Consider the following 13,898-nt stretch of genomic DNA (forward strand, 5'->3'; position numbering starts at 1 on the left):
CATCTTGGAAGACCCCGATGAGCGGCAGAGCTCCAGGTTCCAATGCAAGCAGAGGAACAAGCACTCACCCAGACTACCCTCATTTGGAAAGGCGGCACCCTATTTGGTCATGAGAACCTTGGTCAGAGGACACTTAACACATCTGCAAGAGACTCAAAGCCAGTTCTCCAACAAAGGCCAGCTAAGGCCATAGCAGAGTCTGACTCCTCCCTCCTCCATGCACAATGGCCAAGGCTCAAACTGCAGCTCAGAGAGGAAGAAAAGCAAGCCTAAGAAGAGTCAGGAAAGGAAGCAAGGATCATGTTCCAATATAAATAAAAATTCATATGAAAGATCCAGGCATTGCTATCAGTGCTGAGAAGGAGCAAAAAGAAAAATTTTGCAACTGTGTAAACTAACGTGACAATCCAACAAAAGAGACAGACAGAAGCAAAACATTTAAAAGGCAAATAATCCAGTCCAAGGAAAGGAAGAAAATGCTCAATGAATGTTTGACACTACTAAATAAATTAACAAAAACACAAAATAAGCTCAGCAAAATAAAAGCAGAAATATGACAAAACAACAAAGGGAGACCAAAAAAGCAAGCTTCCAAAACAAAGGAAATAAATTAAGGACCAAAATACTATCAGTATAGGATATTAATGAAGTAGAAAGAGCAGTATAAAGAATGGCATTCAAGAAGACAATGCTAATAATAAAGGGGGTTTCTTGATACAAACCCAGGCTGTAAAGAAGAAAAAGACAAAAAAAATTCATAAATAATAGGTATAGTTGACAAAGAAGATATTACACAGGGATAATTGGCAAGTTTGAATTTCGGAACCCTGTAGGTGGGGAGATGCACTCAGATAAAATTAAGACAATTTCACTAAAGGATAGGCTATGGTTTTAAAATGCAGCTGTTTTCTGGAGGTGAACAGAAGGGGAACAACACAAAATTATGAGCACCAACCCATTTTCTCATCAAATTACTGAGCTTCAAAGATAAAGAGTTCTTCTGCCATCTCAGTGGCCTAAAAGGAGAAAAGTAGGTTAATTCCAAAGGTTTTTACAGCATTGATACCAGAAGGCAGTGGAGCAATGTCTGAAGTTCTGCAGAATGGAAATGTGACCCAGAATATAAAATCCAGTTTGTAATTAAAATACAGCCAACATGCAAGCATTCTCAAGCAGGAAGAACTGAGATCTATACTGCCTGGGAGATGGAGACTTGAACACCAAGTTGATAATGAAATTCGACCAACAAAGAGTTGAATCAAAATAAAATATTCATGAATATAGGAGCATAATAAAATGACTGGTTTAAGAACTCTGAAATCCTTTACACAGAGAACTAAAACTATACAACTGCCCAGGCCCAGTGGTGCTTGCCTGTCATCCCAGCAACTTGGAAGGCTGAGGCAGGAGGATCACAAATATGAGGCCAACCTGACCATCTTAGCAAGATAGTCTCTCAAAACCAACCAAACAAAAAGCTACACAACTATGAAAATTATGGTTACTGTGTGTACTGTGAATGAACTCTAAGCCTGACTATATAAAAATCACAACTAAGAAAAATTTAGAACTGGGAGAATAGGTAGAAGTTTACAACTGCTGATGTCCTCAACTTTCACAGTAGTGAATGAGCTGATGCTCTGTGAGATGAAATATGTAAGTAAAGGGGAAAATAACAATTTCAATCTTTTAACATTTTTTGTAATAATGTTTCTTAACCATAAAAGAATCCTTGAGGCAATGATCTCTCTTGCAATAATCTGATTTCAGGAAATTCTTTATCTTTCCTTTAGTTTCTTTCATGTTTACTAAGTTTAAGTGAAAGAAATTTGAAAGAGTTTATTAAAAAGTACATGCAGGGGCTGTGGGTGTAGCTCAGTGGTAGAACACTTGGTGTGGAGGAGGCCCTGAGTCTATCCCCAATACTAGGGGTGGAATATATACATATATATCCCTACTTTTATAAAACTATTTTTAATAATTTCTATCCATGTGTACATAAACATACAACACATACACACACAATCTTCAATGTGTATACATACATCCCATATAGCATATATAGAGAAATGGTGTGGCTTCTGAAATGGCAGTAATGTAATACTGTAGGCATTTCTCGATGGTGGGAATTTGAATGATGATTAATCTCCTTTGTACTTTTCTGTTTTGCTTGAATTTCTATAAAGAGTATGTGACAGTTGTAGAAACAGTATTGCCAAATTTAATACAAAGATACAGTAATTGAGGCAGTGTGATACTGGTATGATGACAGAAATAATGATCAATGGAATAGAATTAGAGTACAGAAACAAATCTTACATTAATGGTCAAATGGTTTTTGCAAAGGTTCTAAGAAAATTCAATGGAGGGAGATGATGGCCTTTTTTGTGAAATAGGGGACAATGACATACATGGACATCATCTTCACACCATATAAAAAATCAGGGCAAAAGAGATCAGAGACATAAATATAAGAGCTAAAACCCTGAAACTTAGAAGAAAACAGCAGTAAATCCTCACAAACTGCAATCAAGCAGTAGTATCTTAGATATGACCCATCTTAAACACAAGGAATCAAAGAGAAAATTGAACATTTGACTTGTCAAAATTAAAAACTTTTTGCCATAAAGAACACTACCAAGAAAGCAAAAATGCAATGCATAAAAACATAAAATATTTGCAAATCATATCTGGTAAGGGACTTCTTTCCAGAACATAGGAACTATTTTTATAACTCAATATTAAAAGACAGCCCAAATAAGAAATGGGCAAAGAATCCACACTTTTCCAAAATTGGTATGTGAATGTCACAACACCATTAAGCCATGAGAAAAACATAGATCAAAACTATTATGAGACGTAATTTCGTACCCACTAGGACTGGTGGAAGGCAAAGATTGTTGACAAGTGCGTGGAGAAACTGGGACCCTTAGCAGACGGGATGTAAAATGGCACAGTCACTATGGAAAGAACACAGCAGCTCCTCAAAAACCTGGATTCAGAATTACCACATGATCCTCCAATTCCACTTGTGCACATGTGTTCCAAAGAACTGAGAGAAAATTCTAATTGCTACAACTTGGGTGACCCCTAAATACCTTATGCTAGGTGAGTAAGCCAGACACAAAGGACACCTGATGTACAGTTCTTCTTCCATTAAGTAGCTACAGTAATCAAATTAATGGAAACAGAAAAAAAGAATGGTGGTTGTCAGAGCCTGGGGACAGGGAAGAACAGAGAGTTACCGTTTAATAATTTCAGAGTTTCAGTTTGGGAAAATGAAGACATACTGGAGAAAGATGACGGTGATCATTGAAAGAAAGAAAGAAAGAAAGAAAGAAAGAAAGAAAGAAAGAAAGAAAGAAAGAAAGAAAGAAAGAAAGAAAGAAAAAAGGAAGGAAGAAGTGAATGCACTTAATTCCACTGAATCATTCTTAAAATGGCTAAAATGATGTTTTATGTACCTTTACCACAATTAACACAATAAAAGCTAAAATTAAAAAAAAACCCATAAGGCTTCTTGGAAGGCAAAGGCAGGAAGGATCATAAAGCTCAGGAGTTCAAGACCAGCCTGAGTAACAGAGTGAGGCCCCATCTCAAAAAAGAAAACAAAAGCAAAACAAAGCAGGAGTGATGTCTTGGTCCATGCCACAGAAACCCTGAAAACCATGCTGCATGAACATATGTCAGACACCCAAGACCACAGGGTTTATTTCTACAGCATGTGCAGAACAGACCAATCCATAGAGACAGAGCAGGTGAGGGCTGGCAGGAAGGGGCGATGGAGAAGCGAGTGCTGATGATTTCTTTTAGTGTAGATGAAAATGTTCTAAAATTAGATCATTCTGAGGGTTGCACAACCTTGTGATCACACTGAGAATAACAAACCTGCACACTTTAAAGGGTGAATTTAATGGCATGTGAATCTTATCTTAATAAAATTGTTATGGAAAAACAAAATTATTAAAAAGAGAAAACAGAAAAACTGAAGAATCTGGTTTATAGAGCAGTAGGAGTTCTGGAAAGTGAAGTCAGAACTTCAGCGGTCACAGGGAAGTCCCACACACAGTGTTAGCATCTTAGTGAGAAATGGCTGAAGCTGTGGGATCTGGACCCATCAGGAAGCCAAGCACATGAGGAGTCAAAATCCATTTAAAACTGCCTTGTTAAAAACATGTGCTGAGGGAGAATTGCCTCACCCAGACACCAAAAAGATTAAAAGAGCAGAGGGCTTGGACATCCAGTCCTGCTACACTCATATCACCCTCTGTGAGTCAGGTTATATTCACACGCCCTTTCCCTCTAACAGATGATGCAGCTTACAGCATGTCTGAACACAATGATGGAAGACATCCTCTCTCTAACCCCTGCCAACCCAAGCACTGTTTTCAGAGCTCTCCCTGTTAACTTCCTTCCTAGATGCTGCTTGCCTCACACCTAGATGCTGCTTGCCTCACACCCACATGAGCTGACAGCATCTCTGACTGTCTTTGTAGCCAGGCTTTCTGAATATTGCAGTGTATCTTCCTATTAATTAATTTATTAAAGATTTGCAGCATACCTACTGTGTGCCAGACTGTACTAAATACTGGTGAAATTAAAAGCATGTTTGGCATACATAAGCTCATACATAAAGAGAAGGAACAGAAAAGAAACAGTCCTATGCATGAAAATACAATTGTAGATAATGGGAATGACATTAAGAGCAATAAGACAGGAAGTGGTCTGATGCACATCTGTTCAGTTAGGATGACTCTGAAGTGCTGGCATCAAATTCAGACTGAAAGGTAAGAAGCAGACAACCTTGCAAAGACAACTCCAAGGGATGCTTGTTTGTTGTTATGGTCACTTAGGGTACAGCCCAATGCATCCCTGTGCACAGAGGCTTTGGGTTAGTCTGTCCCCCAACTACAAGCAACTCACCCTCCCCAGAAACACCTTCTTCATATCCACTTCATTAGTTTTCTAATTTCCTGACCGCATAACATAGTAAATATTTTTCCTGTTTTTAATACTGGCATAATGTAATCTCCACTTGATGCATCCCCTTCAGTTTCCTATCATGAACCCAGAAGAAGCCATAAAGTACCTGGGAGAGAAACAACTATCTGTGAAATGTGTACAAATTTCATTAAAGATGAAAAATAGGCTTCAAAGTCACATCACTTGCATGGCATAACTAGAGCATTGATCTTTCTAATGGATTTCATAGGACTTTCTCATGTAAACTGTGATTGTCTCCTAAACACACAAACTACATTTGGAGTGTCAGAATTCATGACACTGTCTACCTGGCAAGTGTATCTTGCCTTCTAATTTGGAATTTCACAAATATTTTCATTTGGTTTGTGGAGGTAATGCAGGAGAAATTTCATTTGAAATAGCCCCAACAAAAAACAACAGTTGTATTTTTCACACATGGATGTGGGTAGTGAACATCCCTTTCTGTGTGCTTGTATGAGTTGCTCCTTTGAATCTGTTGAAGAATGGTTGGCTGGGGAGCAAGGTAATGAGCAATGGATATCAATGCTTGTCCAGGATTCTGAAGTAAAGAATGTATTCATGATGTGAAGGCTTTTCTAGCCAGTTCCTATGGCTCAGACAGTTATAAGTTAGAGGATTCTGCCTGGTAGACTCTTTGGAGCAGATATCAAAGTGGCCTTGTCTTACTTACTTGCTGAGCTTCTGTGGGGGAAAAGAGAACAAAAATTGAAGGAATGATGATTGATTATTGATATTAATGATATTTAAATCAACTTTCTGTAATACGAAATTAACTTTCTACTAGTCAAATTTCATATGTTGAAGAAATAATGAAATTATTGGTGTGGGAGGATGAGGATTTCCAAATCAAATATTTTTGAACACCAAAACCTGTTTTTTCTTAAATAACAAAATGCCAGAGGACCACACCTGCCATTCAGCCTCAACAATGTCTAGTTCTAGCCTCTAGAGGGCCCATTTCAGCAGCGTGTGTGGGACCACACTGTCCTGGGATCAGAGAGCAGTACCCAGGGATGTTGTCATCTCACTGAATAGATATTGCCAGAGACAATTGGGAGATAGTGGCACATGAAGAAGGGAAGAGCTGTCAGGATAGGAAGAGGGGTCTGCTTCAAGCTCACTGGGCATGGCAGGAGGCTGCTGGCCATGGAGTATGCATGCACACACTGAGTGGGGCAGATCCATGCTCTGTGTCCCTGTACCCTCCTCTGTAGCCTGTGTTGGCAGCAGATCAGAGAAGTAGGGTCAGAAGTGATCCAGTAACACAGGCACCAGCCCCCACAGTGTGTGTCTAGCCCTTTCCCCACCTGGCCTGGCTTGACACTTGTCTTGCCTCAGAGATGAGATCATGCAGTCACTAAGGTGTGCCTGTGTCCCAGATCCGACCTGCGTGGCCAACATGCTCAGACCTTCAGGCAGGTCCTGAGCTACTGCAACCAAACTGTGCCATCTGGGCGGCCTACATCAGAGAAAGGGACTTTTCTCCAGCTCCACAGGCTCAACACAACAGGTGTGGGCTATCCTAATGCCATATCTCAAAATGGAGGACTACCTGGGTGCCTGGAACCCCTAGGCATGACAGCATGTATGCATTACGGCAGGAGGGTGGCAGTGATGCTGGCCATCTCCTAGATTTTGAAAACCTTGTTTTCTTTAGGGAAGCTTTTCAGTTGTGACATCTATTTTAGAAAGCCTAGTCCAGGTGAGGTGTTCACTACCACAGGCAGAAGCATGACCAAAATGGGATGTGTCTATTAGGCAGTAGTTCATGGCTATAACAATTATAAAGAAAGGAAGATACTTTGGATTTGTTTTCACTACTTGCAACTCATTGAACACTCATTCTGATTCCACCTTGGGGTCCTGAACAGAGGCTTTAGCTGGACAGAAGAGTATGATAGATTTGAACTACTCAGAGCATGCCAACAATACTTAGAGAAAGGAGAAGTTGGAGAAGGAGACAGAGGAAAAACCTGAGGGGGAAGAAGATCAGGAAATGAAGAGGAAGAGAGAGAAGAAGAAAAAGTAGAAGGAGGAGGATGAGAAGGAACAGGAGGAGCAAGAAGATGAGGAATGGTGGAGGGGAAGAATCAAGAAGATCTTAAAAATTTAATATAGGAACAAGAAACAGAAGTCGTACAAGAAGGTGCAGGACAAAAAGAACAACCAGAAGTCAAATTAAAATAAGAATGAAAATTCAAAACAGAGAGATCATGATGACAAAGAAGAGAAAGGAGTGATCACCTATAAAACAATATCATTCTTCAGCACACAGCCCTGCTGAGGTCATCCTATCTCTTTGCCCAACGAACCTCTAATTTATACCACCTCCTAATATTGTATTCATCTATGACTGGATTAATCCACTAAAGATGTCCAGGAACCCAGCATTAAATCCTTTCCTGAAAACCCATGTGTGAACATTGCTGTACTGGGGAGAAGAGCCTAAGCACATGAGCCTTTGGGATACAAATCCTGATGCAATGTCTAGCAGTGTCACTTTGGCAGGTTCAATCTGAACTGAGAAGTTCTGGGGTCCAAAGTGGATTTTTCACTGAAAGTGGTTAGTTTGGTTTAGATCCTCTGCATCATCTTCCTTCAGGGAAGAATCATTGAAGAGGTTTTTTGTGGAACTGCGACTGGATTGGAAGGCTATCAACTCTATGGCACAGGCTTGAACTGGCAGAGGCTCTCAGGATTTGGGTTTTTTGTGGTATAATCCTTGTGTGTCACCTACCAATCCTCTCCACCTCTCTCTGCAGAAGTAAAGGTCTCTGAACATGGAATCATCTATTTCTCCATGAATCCTTAAATGAAGTATTATTTAATTCTGAGAAAATGACTCTCCAACAAGTGGGCCAGGTCAAGGGAAAGGAGGTAAACACCCACCTTATTCATGTGTACTCTGGAGCCAAGCTGCATCCACACAAGGAGACAAGAAGCCTCATCACCTAGACATATGTTGTAGTATGCTCACAGGGCAAACTGACAGGCTGGTGTGGCTGTTCATTTCTGGGATTTACTGATGTTCCATCCCCCACAGTTTTTGGAATCAACTTCAAAGTCCTCAAGGCCACTGTTCAATTCAACATGCAGGTTGGAGACACCTGCTTGATTCACATCTGGTTAGAAAAGCAGAGGGAAAAGAATGCCAAGACTGTCTTGATAAGCCTGGCAGCAGGAGTGTCCCCTGGTTCTTACACCTGAGCAGGGAACAAACACTAATCCAATACTACTCACACCTTATTGGACATGGACTACTCATGCCCTCTGGAATTGGAGCTTTTGGATGATGAGGAAGTATAGATGGGAATAAAGAACAGAGAGGTCAGTGTGAAGGGCTTGACCTGAGATGGGAGAGAGCTCCTGCATGTTCATTCCCATGTCTGATGGAGTCTGTGTGTCAGGTGGCAGTGTACAGGCCAGAAGTTCAGGGACAGGTATTGGTGGCAGATGAGAACAGGATAGGATCTAGGTTGCAGGTTCCCCTTATGGGGTGGAGGATGCTGGTGTCCAAACTCATACAGCAGTATGAGGTTCTGCATGTTCCTTGAACAAGGAGCTGATAGGGTCTCTCCACAGAATTGATATGGATGTGTAATAACCACACTAAATGTCCAAGTAACCTGCAGGCGAGGAGCCCTTTCCAATGACCACCCTTGCTGAATGAGTTGTCCTCCTACTTCCCAGGCAGCAGTGAGCCCCTGGAGGCCAGGAGCATTCGTGGATATCTTTTAGCACTCCTGTGTGCAGTCTTGTTCCTGATTCTGTTTTTTGCACTGGAAATCAGGACCAAAGCCTCTAGGTTTTGTTCCTGGGCAACCCCAAATGCAGCCTATATCTCCAGCAGACCTGGGATATAGAAGGACAATGGCCCATTTCTCCCATCTTGGTAGGATGAGATTGTGTCTGTATACAGGCTGTGTGGTCCTTTTACCCTGAGTTGAATGTGGCTCCACAGAGGGTAATGGTAGGTCTAGGTATACCACTTACAGGATTGGGCTAGTAGCCCATGGGAAGAGCCCACAGGATTACTAGGAGGCCATCCTTGGGTAATAGTGTCTTGAGATGGTGCCCTTGTATTTAAAGCTGAGGTGCCTCCAACTGTCCCTGTCCACTATCCTTGTGTAGCCACTTCAAGGCCCATTTCCTAAAGGCCTGTCTCATGCTGCACTAGGTGACCTGCCACAATAGGGCTCCTGTCATCATCTGCAGGTCCCTTGAGCTACACTTACTAAATGAGGAGAAGCTGGCCAGAAACTGAGCTTGGCCAGATCATCTCCAACTGTCAGAGTCAATGGGACATTCAGATGGTGGGGAGCAAGGTCAGGAAGTGGACTCAGTCAACTCATAGCACCAAAGAGTGGTTTCTAACCCAGAAGAAGACTCAATCGGGGTGTGTTGGGGCTTGTGTACAAAGAAAACTGCATGAATGCTGGCATAATGTTTCTGAGTGGGATGCTAGCATGACTCCTGACCAGGTGTTCACTCTGGGACATGAACAGGCATCCAATGCTGACATCAGTGTGGATCAAGGAGGAAGGCTTCCTTCCAGGGCCATTATGGCCGCATGGCTCTGTGATAGGAATGGTTTCAGAGGAAGACTGGAATGCATGGGCTAGGGATGGAATTGATATTTTTTAGACAGAAGAAGTACTATTGAAATTCTTACATATGACCAGAAAACCACGTCTGTGCAGGGCATTGCAAATTTTCTAGCAAGCAGAAATGGGACAAAATTGGAAAGAAATTACAGACTGGGAGACAGCCTGAAGAATCAGTCTTTAGACAAACTCTGTGGTTCTCTGTACCTGAGTCCACCTGCCCAGAAGTGATCACAATAGCCAGGTTATTATCCCTAACAGATGAGGGCTTCCTGAGTATATCTGCTACAAAGCTGATCTGTTAATAATGCCAATGCTCTTTTCTTTTTTGTGAGCCAAATACTCACATCAGCTATGATCCCACAGCAGTCTGTTCACCCTGAAATCCACCATCCCTACACATTTTAGAATAAATTTTCTCATCTTAATCTACTATGTCTGTTAGGTTAGTACAGTCCTATGAAAGAGGAAGTCTAAGGCTAAGAAATTAACAACAGAGATACATCTAACCCAGAAGGGATGGAGAACAGGCTCCGGGCCAGAGGAGGGCTGCAGGAAACAGGTATTCAGAGGAAGGAGTAGCTGGCTGGCTGAATCCCACTGGGGGACATGGCATCCCTGGGCCATAGCACATTTTTGGAGGGAAGCAGTCCCTCTGCTGGTCTTTGGAACCTTTGTTCTCAGTAGGGCAGCATTTGGAATGTGGCCTTCATTCTAGGAAGCCTGGAGGTGGGCACCAACACTGGAGGCCTGGAGGCGGGCACCAACATGGAGGCGGGCACCAACAATGGCAGAAGCATGGCTCATAAGTGGTATCTGTGCTGGCCACCCTGTCCTCACTGTGGAAATACCCTAGGAAAATAGCTTCATGGAGGAATCCTATGTTTTCTCAGTGGGTTTCAGAGCTTTCCATTTGGTTCTTCACTGAGCTATCCATGGAAGCAGAATGTGTGGCAGTGGAGAGCTCCTCAGCTTTTTCCAAAAAGGGATAGAATGGGAGAGAGAGAATGAGGCTGAAAGAGAGTAAGAGAGAGAAAGACAGGAGGAGGAGAAATTCTACTTGGAAAATGAAGATTCAGTGGAGCCAACAGGGCCAAGGTACTGTTTCCAAGAGCACAACCCTGTTCAGGTCTTCCTCCAACCATGCCCAACATGTTTCCAATCCCTACCACCTCCCAGTAGCATACCTGTCTTGAGTGAGAATTTCATGATAACATCAGAGCACTCACAATCAAATGCTTACCTCAAAACCCACCTGTGAATGTTACTGATGTGGGGACTGAATTCTTCAGCACATGAGCCTTTTGTGGGAGATTTCAGATGCAAACCCTAGTGGTGTGCTTTGGCATATCCAAGTAGGAAATGGGGTGTTATGGAGTCCAAAGCCTTTGAAAGAAGCAGACATTAGGTCTTTTGAAGTGCTCTGCGTAGTTTTTCCTTGGGGAAGACTATTGAGGCTGTCTTTGTTTGCATTGGTGCTGAATTGGAGAGCTCCCAGGTCTGTGGCTCAGGCCTTTCCTGGCAGAGGCTGACAGATTTGGGGGTGTCCTATGGGGCATCTCTTGATTGTGAGCTTCTTCCCATATACTTCTCTCTTCCCAGAACTAAAGATTCCTCATGACACAAATGTTTTCTATGCCATGAACCCTCGCATCCAATATAAATTTGTGCTGAGGAAGAGGACCATCCCAAAGGAGAAGAATGAATTGATCTAGCCCAAACCTCCCTCTTGTGGTTCAAAGGAGGCTCAACTTTACACAAGTTCCTTTGAAGAACATTTTTCTGCAGTCTGGCTGGACAGTGCTGAAGCATCTGATGATTCTATACAATTATTAATATTTGCTTCAAAAATTTGCCAGTCTCTAGTTTGACATTTTATATTTGTTATTTTTCCCTTTGGTAACACAGTCATTATTATATCATATATTTTTGTTTAAACTAAGTACTTTTTAAAATATAATTTTTGTTATCTTATCTACTTTGATTATTTGAGTATATTATTTGTAGCAGTGATTCCTAGAGGAAAGACATACAAAGAAAGGAATGTTTCATTTGATCACAAAGAAATTTTGTTTTTAGGAGGATGGCAGATGGCATTATCTGAGTCAATTTTCCAGTTGTGTGTGGGTTCTCTTTTACCTCCAGGGAGGTGCACATAACAGGATAGAGGAGAGCATGGCTGTGGAGTTGCTCATCAAGGCTTCTGGAGACCAAACAGGAAGCAGGTCTGATTTTATTGCACAATTGCCATGTATGTATACGTAAGCACTAGCTAAACAGATTACAGGAAGTCACCAATGCAATTTCTGCTAACTGTCCTTGCAGCAACCAATGATCAAGTGAAGGGATTGTGCTTCACACCCAGGGCTGTGCATAAGGGGTAAGCAGTCTGCCACTCTTGAGCCTAGCATGAGGAGAGTGGCCTGCCACTCAGATGCCCTTAACATGTGCCATGTATGCAGTACTCCATACACTTGTCCCCACATCTCCCATCTCTGTGCTGTAAGGACTTCAGCCAGCATTGCTGGTTTTTATTCAGTGTACTTTACATGGTTACATAAGTGTCTCATAACACAAGAAAAAATTATCACTATTATAAACAGTAGGACCAGAGTAATAGCATTATAAGGATTACTTAATTTGGCTATCAGGTTTTCCAATGTTCAGTCAATCCCTGGAAGAAGGAAGAGGTTGTCAAGATGAACACCTTACTCTCATTGATTTTGACATATGCATAGTCATAACATAGTTTGCATCCCAAGTGCCCTTAATACACTGAGAAAAATTGGAGAAGTGTAAGGTTCTTTTTTCAGATACAGCATATTGGGTGACACAAATACTATGGAATTTAGAGTCAAAACTGAGCCTTTATAACATAAACAGAATATCTAGTTGTTCCTGGTGGAGGTCTAGCTCTTATTGAATAACTGAAATAACAGCTTGGGACAGTTTATTTAAGTCATTTTGAATGGCAAAGGCTTATGCCATGGCAGTAAAAAGTTGTTTACAGTCTGAGCAGTCTTGATACTCTGAGTGAGTGAAGCAGCAGCAGTGGCTGTGGTGGCAATGGTGGCTACCAGGGCAAAAATTCCAGTGATGATGAGGCTAATTGCATGCCTTGTCTGGTGTTGAATCTCACTCAGAAGATTCTTCATCTCTATGTCCCATGGACTCCTGCACTTACTGGACAGGTTCACTGGAAGCCAGACTGCTGGGAGCACTCTAAGGATAAATATACATTTAGCTTTCATAGCAGGGTCTAAACAACTTGTGAGCCAGAAGGATGTATTGACTGTACAAAGGATCTCTGTATGAGAGATATTTGTGCCATCAGTGTCATTGATTATTAGCCTGGAAAATGGTGGTGTAACACAAGCTTGTGCATAGTCAGTATGGGTATAATTTGGTACAAAGGCAAATCCATGGTCAGGGTCTGGACTCAACTGGCTGCTGCCCATTTGTTGGGTCTAGTAGCTGACAAGATTGGCATGATAGCTATCATGCCATACTGATTTCCTGCATAAAGGCTGGTAATGGCTTGTCCCATGTAGCATGGACTACAGTAGCCCATATGATTCTTGGGCACATCAGATACATTCCAGGAATCTGTGCCTGCCCAGGGACATAGTTATTGTTCTTCCCAGAGAAATGTCTCAAGCAGATAAGGTATGGCAGTGACACATTGATTACATGGGATGCTATCATTATCTGAGAGGAGCTTCCCAAAAAGCATTGTTGGGCATGTTGGCAGCAAGGGTTTCTTGCATTTGCCATGGGGGAGTCTATGGCTATACGTAGCATTAACTATAACTATGGTCACTGATAGATAGCCCAACATACGCCTTATTATAGTCATTTACAATAGTTTCATTGGCAAGTACAAAACAGAGGGGAGTGTCTGGATCATCGGTTTCACTATCCACTACAGAAAAACAAGTAGGCAGAGCAGGAATGGAAATGCTGGCATTCCAGGTTATTGACATCTCCTGAATGGATAACTCGGGATCAATAAGTTTGGAATCATTAGAGAAGAGCTCAGGTAAATTTCTTCCCAATTAGCAACTGCTGAAGATGGTGACTTAGTGACCACAACTCAATTTACCTGATGGGAGACTTCACTGTTAGCAGTGAGTGCTACACACAATAGGACCATCATCATAGGCCCTATTGCCACCGGGCAAAGGGGCCAATCTGATGGCTTGTTCAACAAGACCTTTAATATCATTCCAGGTTACTTTACATGAGGTCCGTTTGTATTGTTGAGCTCTTTGTTTGTGAGGGTTTTCTTCC

This window comes from Urocitellus parryii, chromosome 12, assembly GCF_045843805.1.
Source record: "Urocitellus parryii isolate mUroPar1 chromosome 12, mUroPar1.hap1, whole genome shotgun sequence".
Lineage (NCBI taxonomy): Eukaryota > Metazoa > Chordata > Mammalia > Rodentia > Sciuridae > Urocitellus > Urocitellus parryii.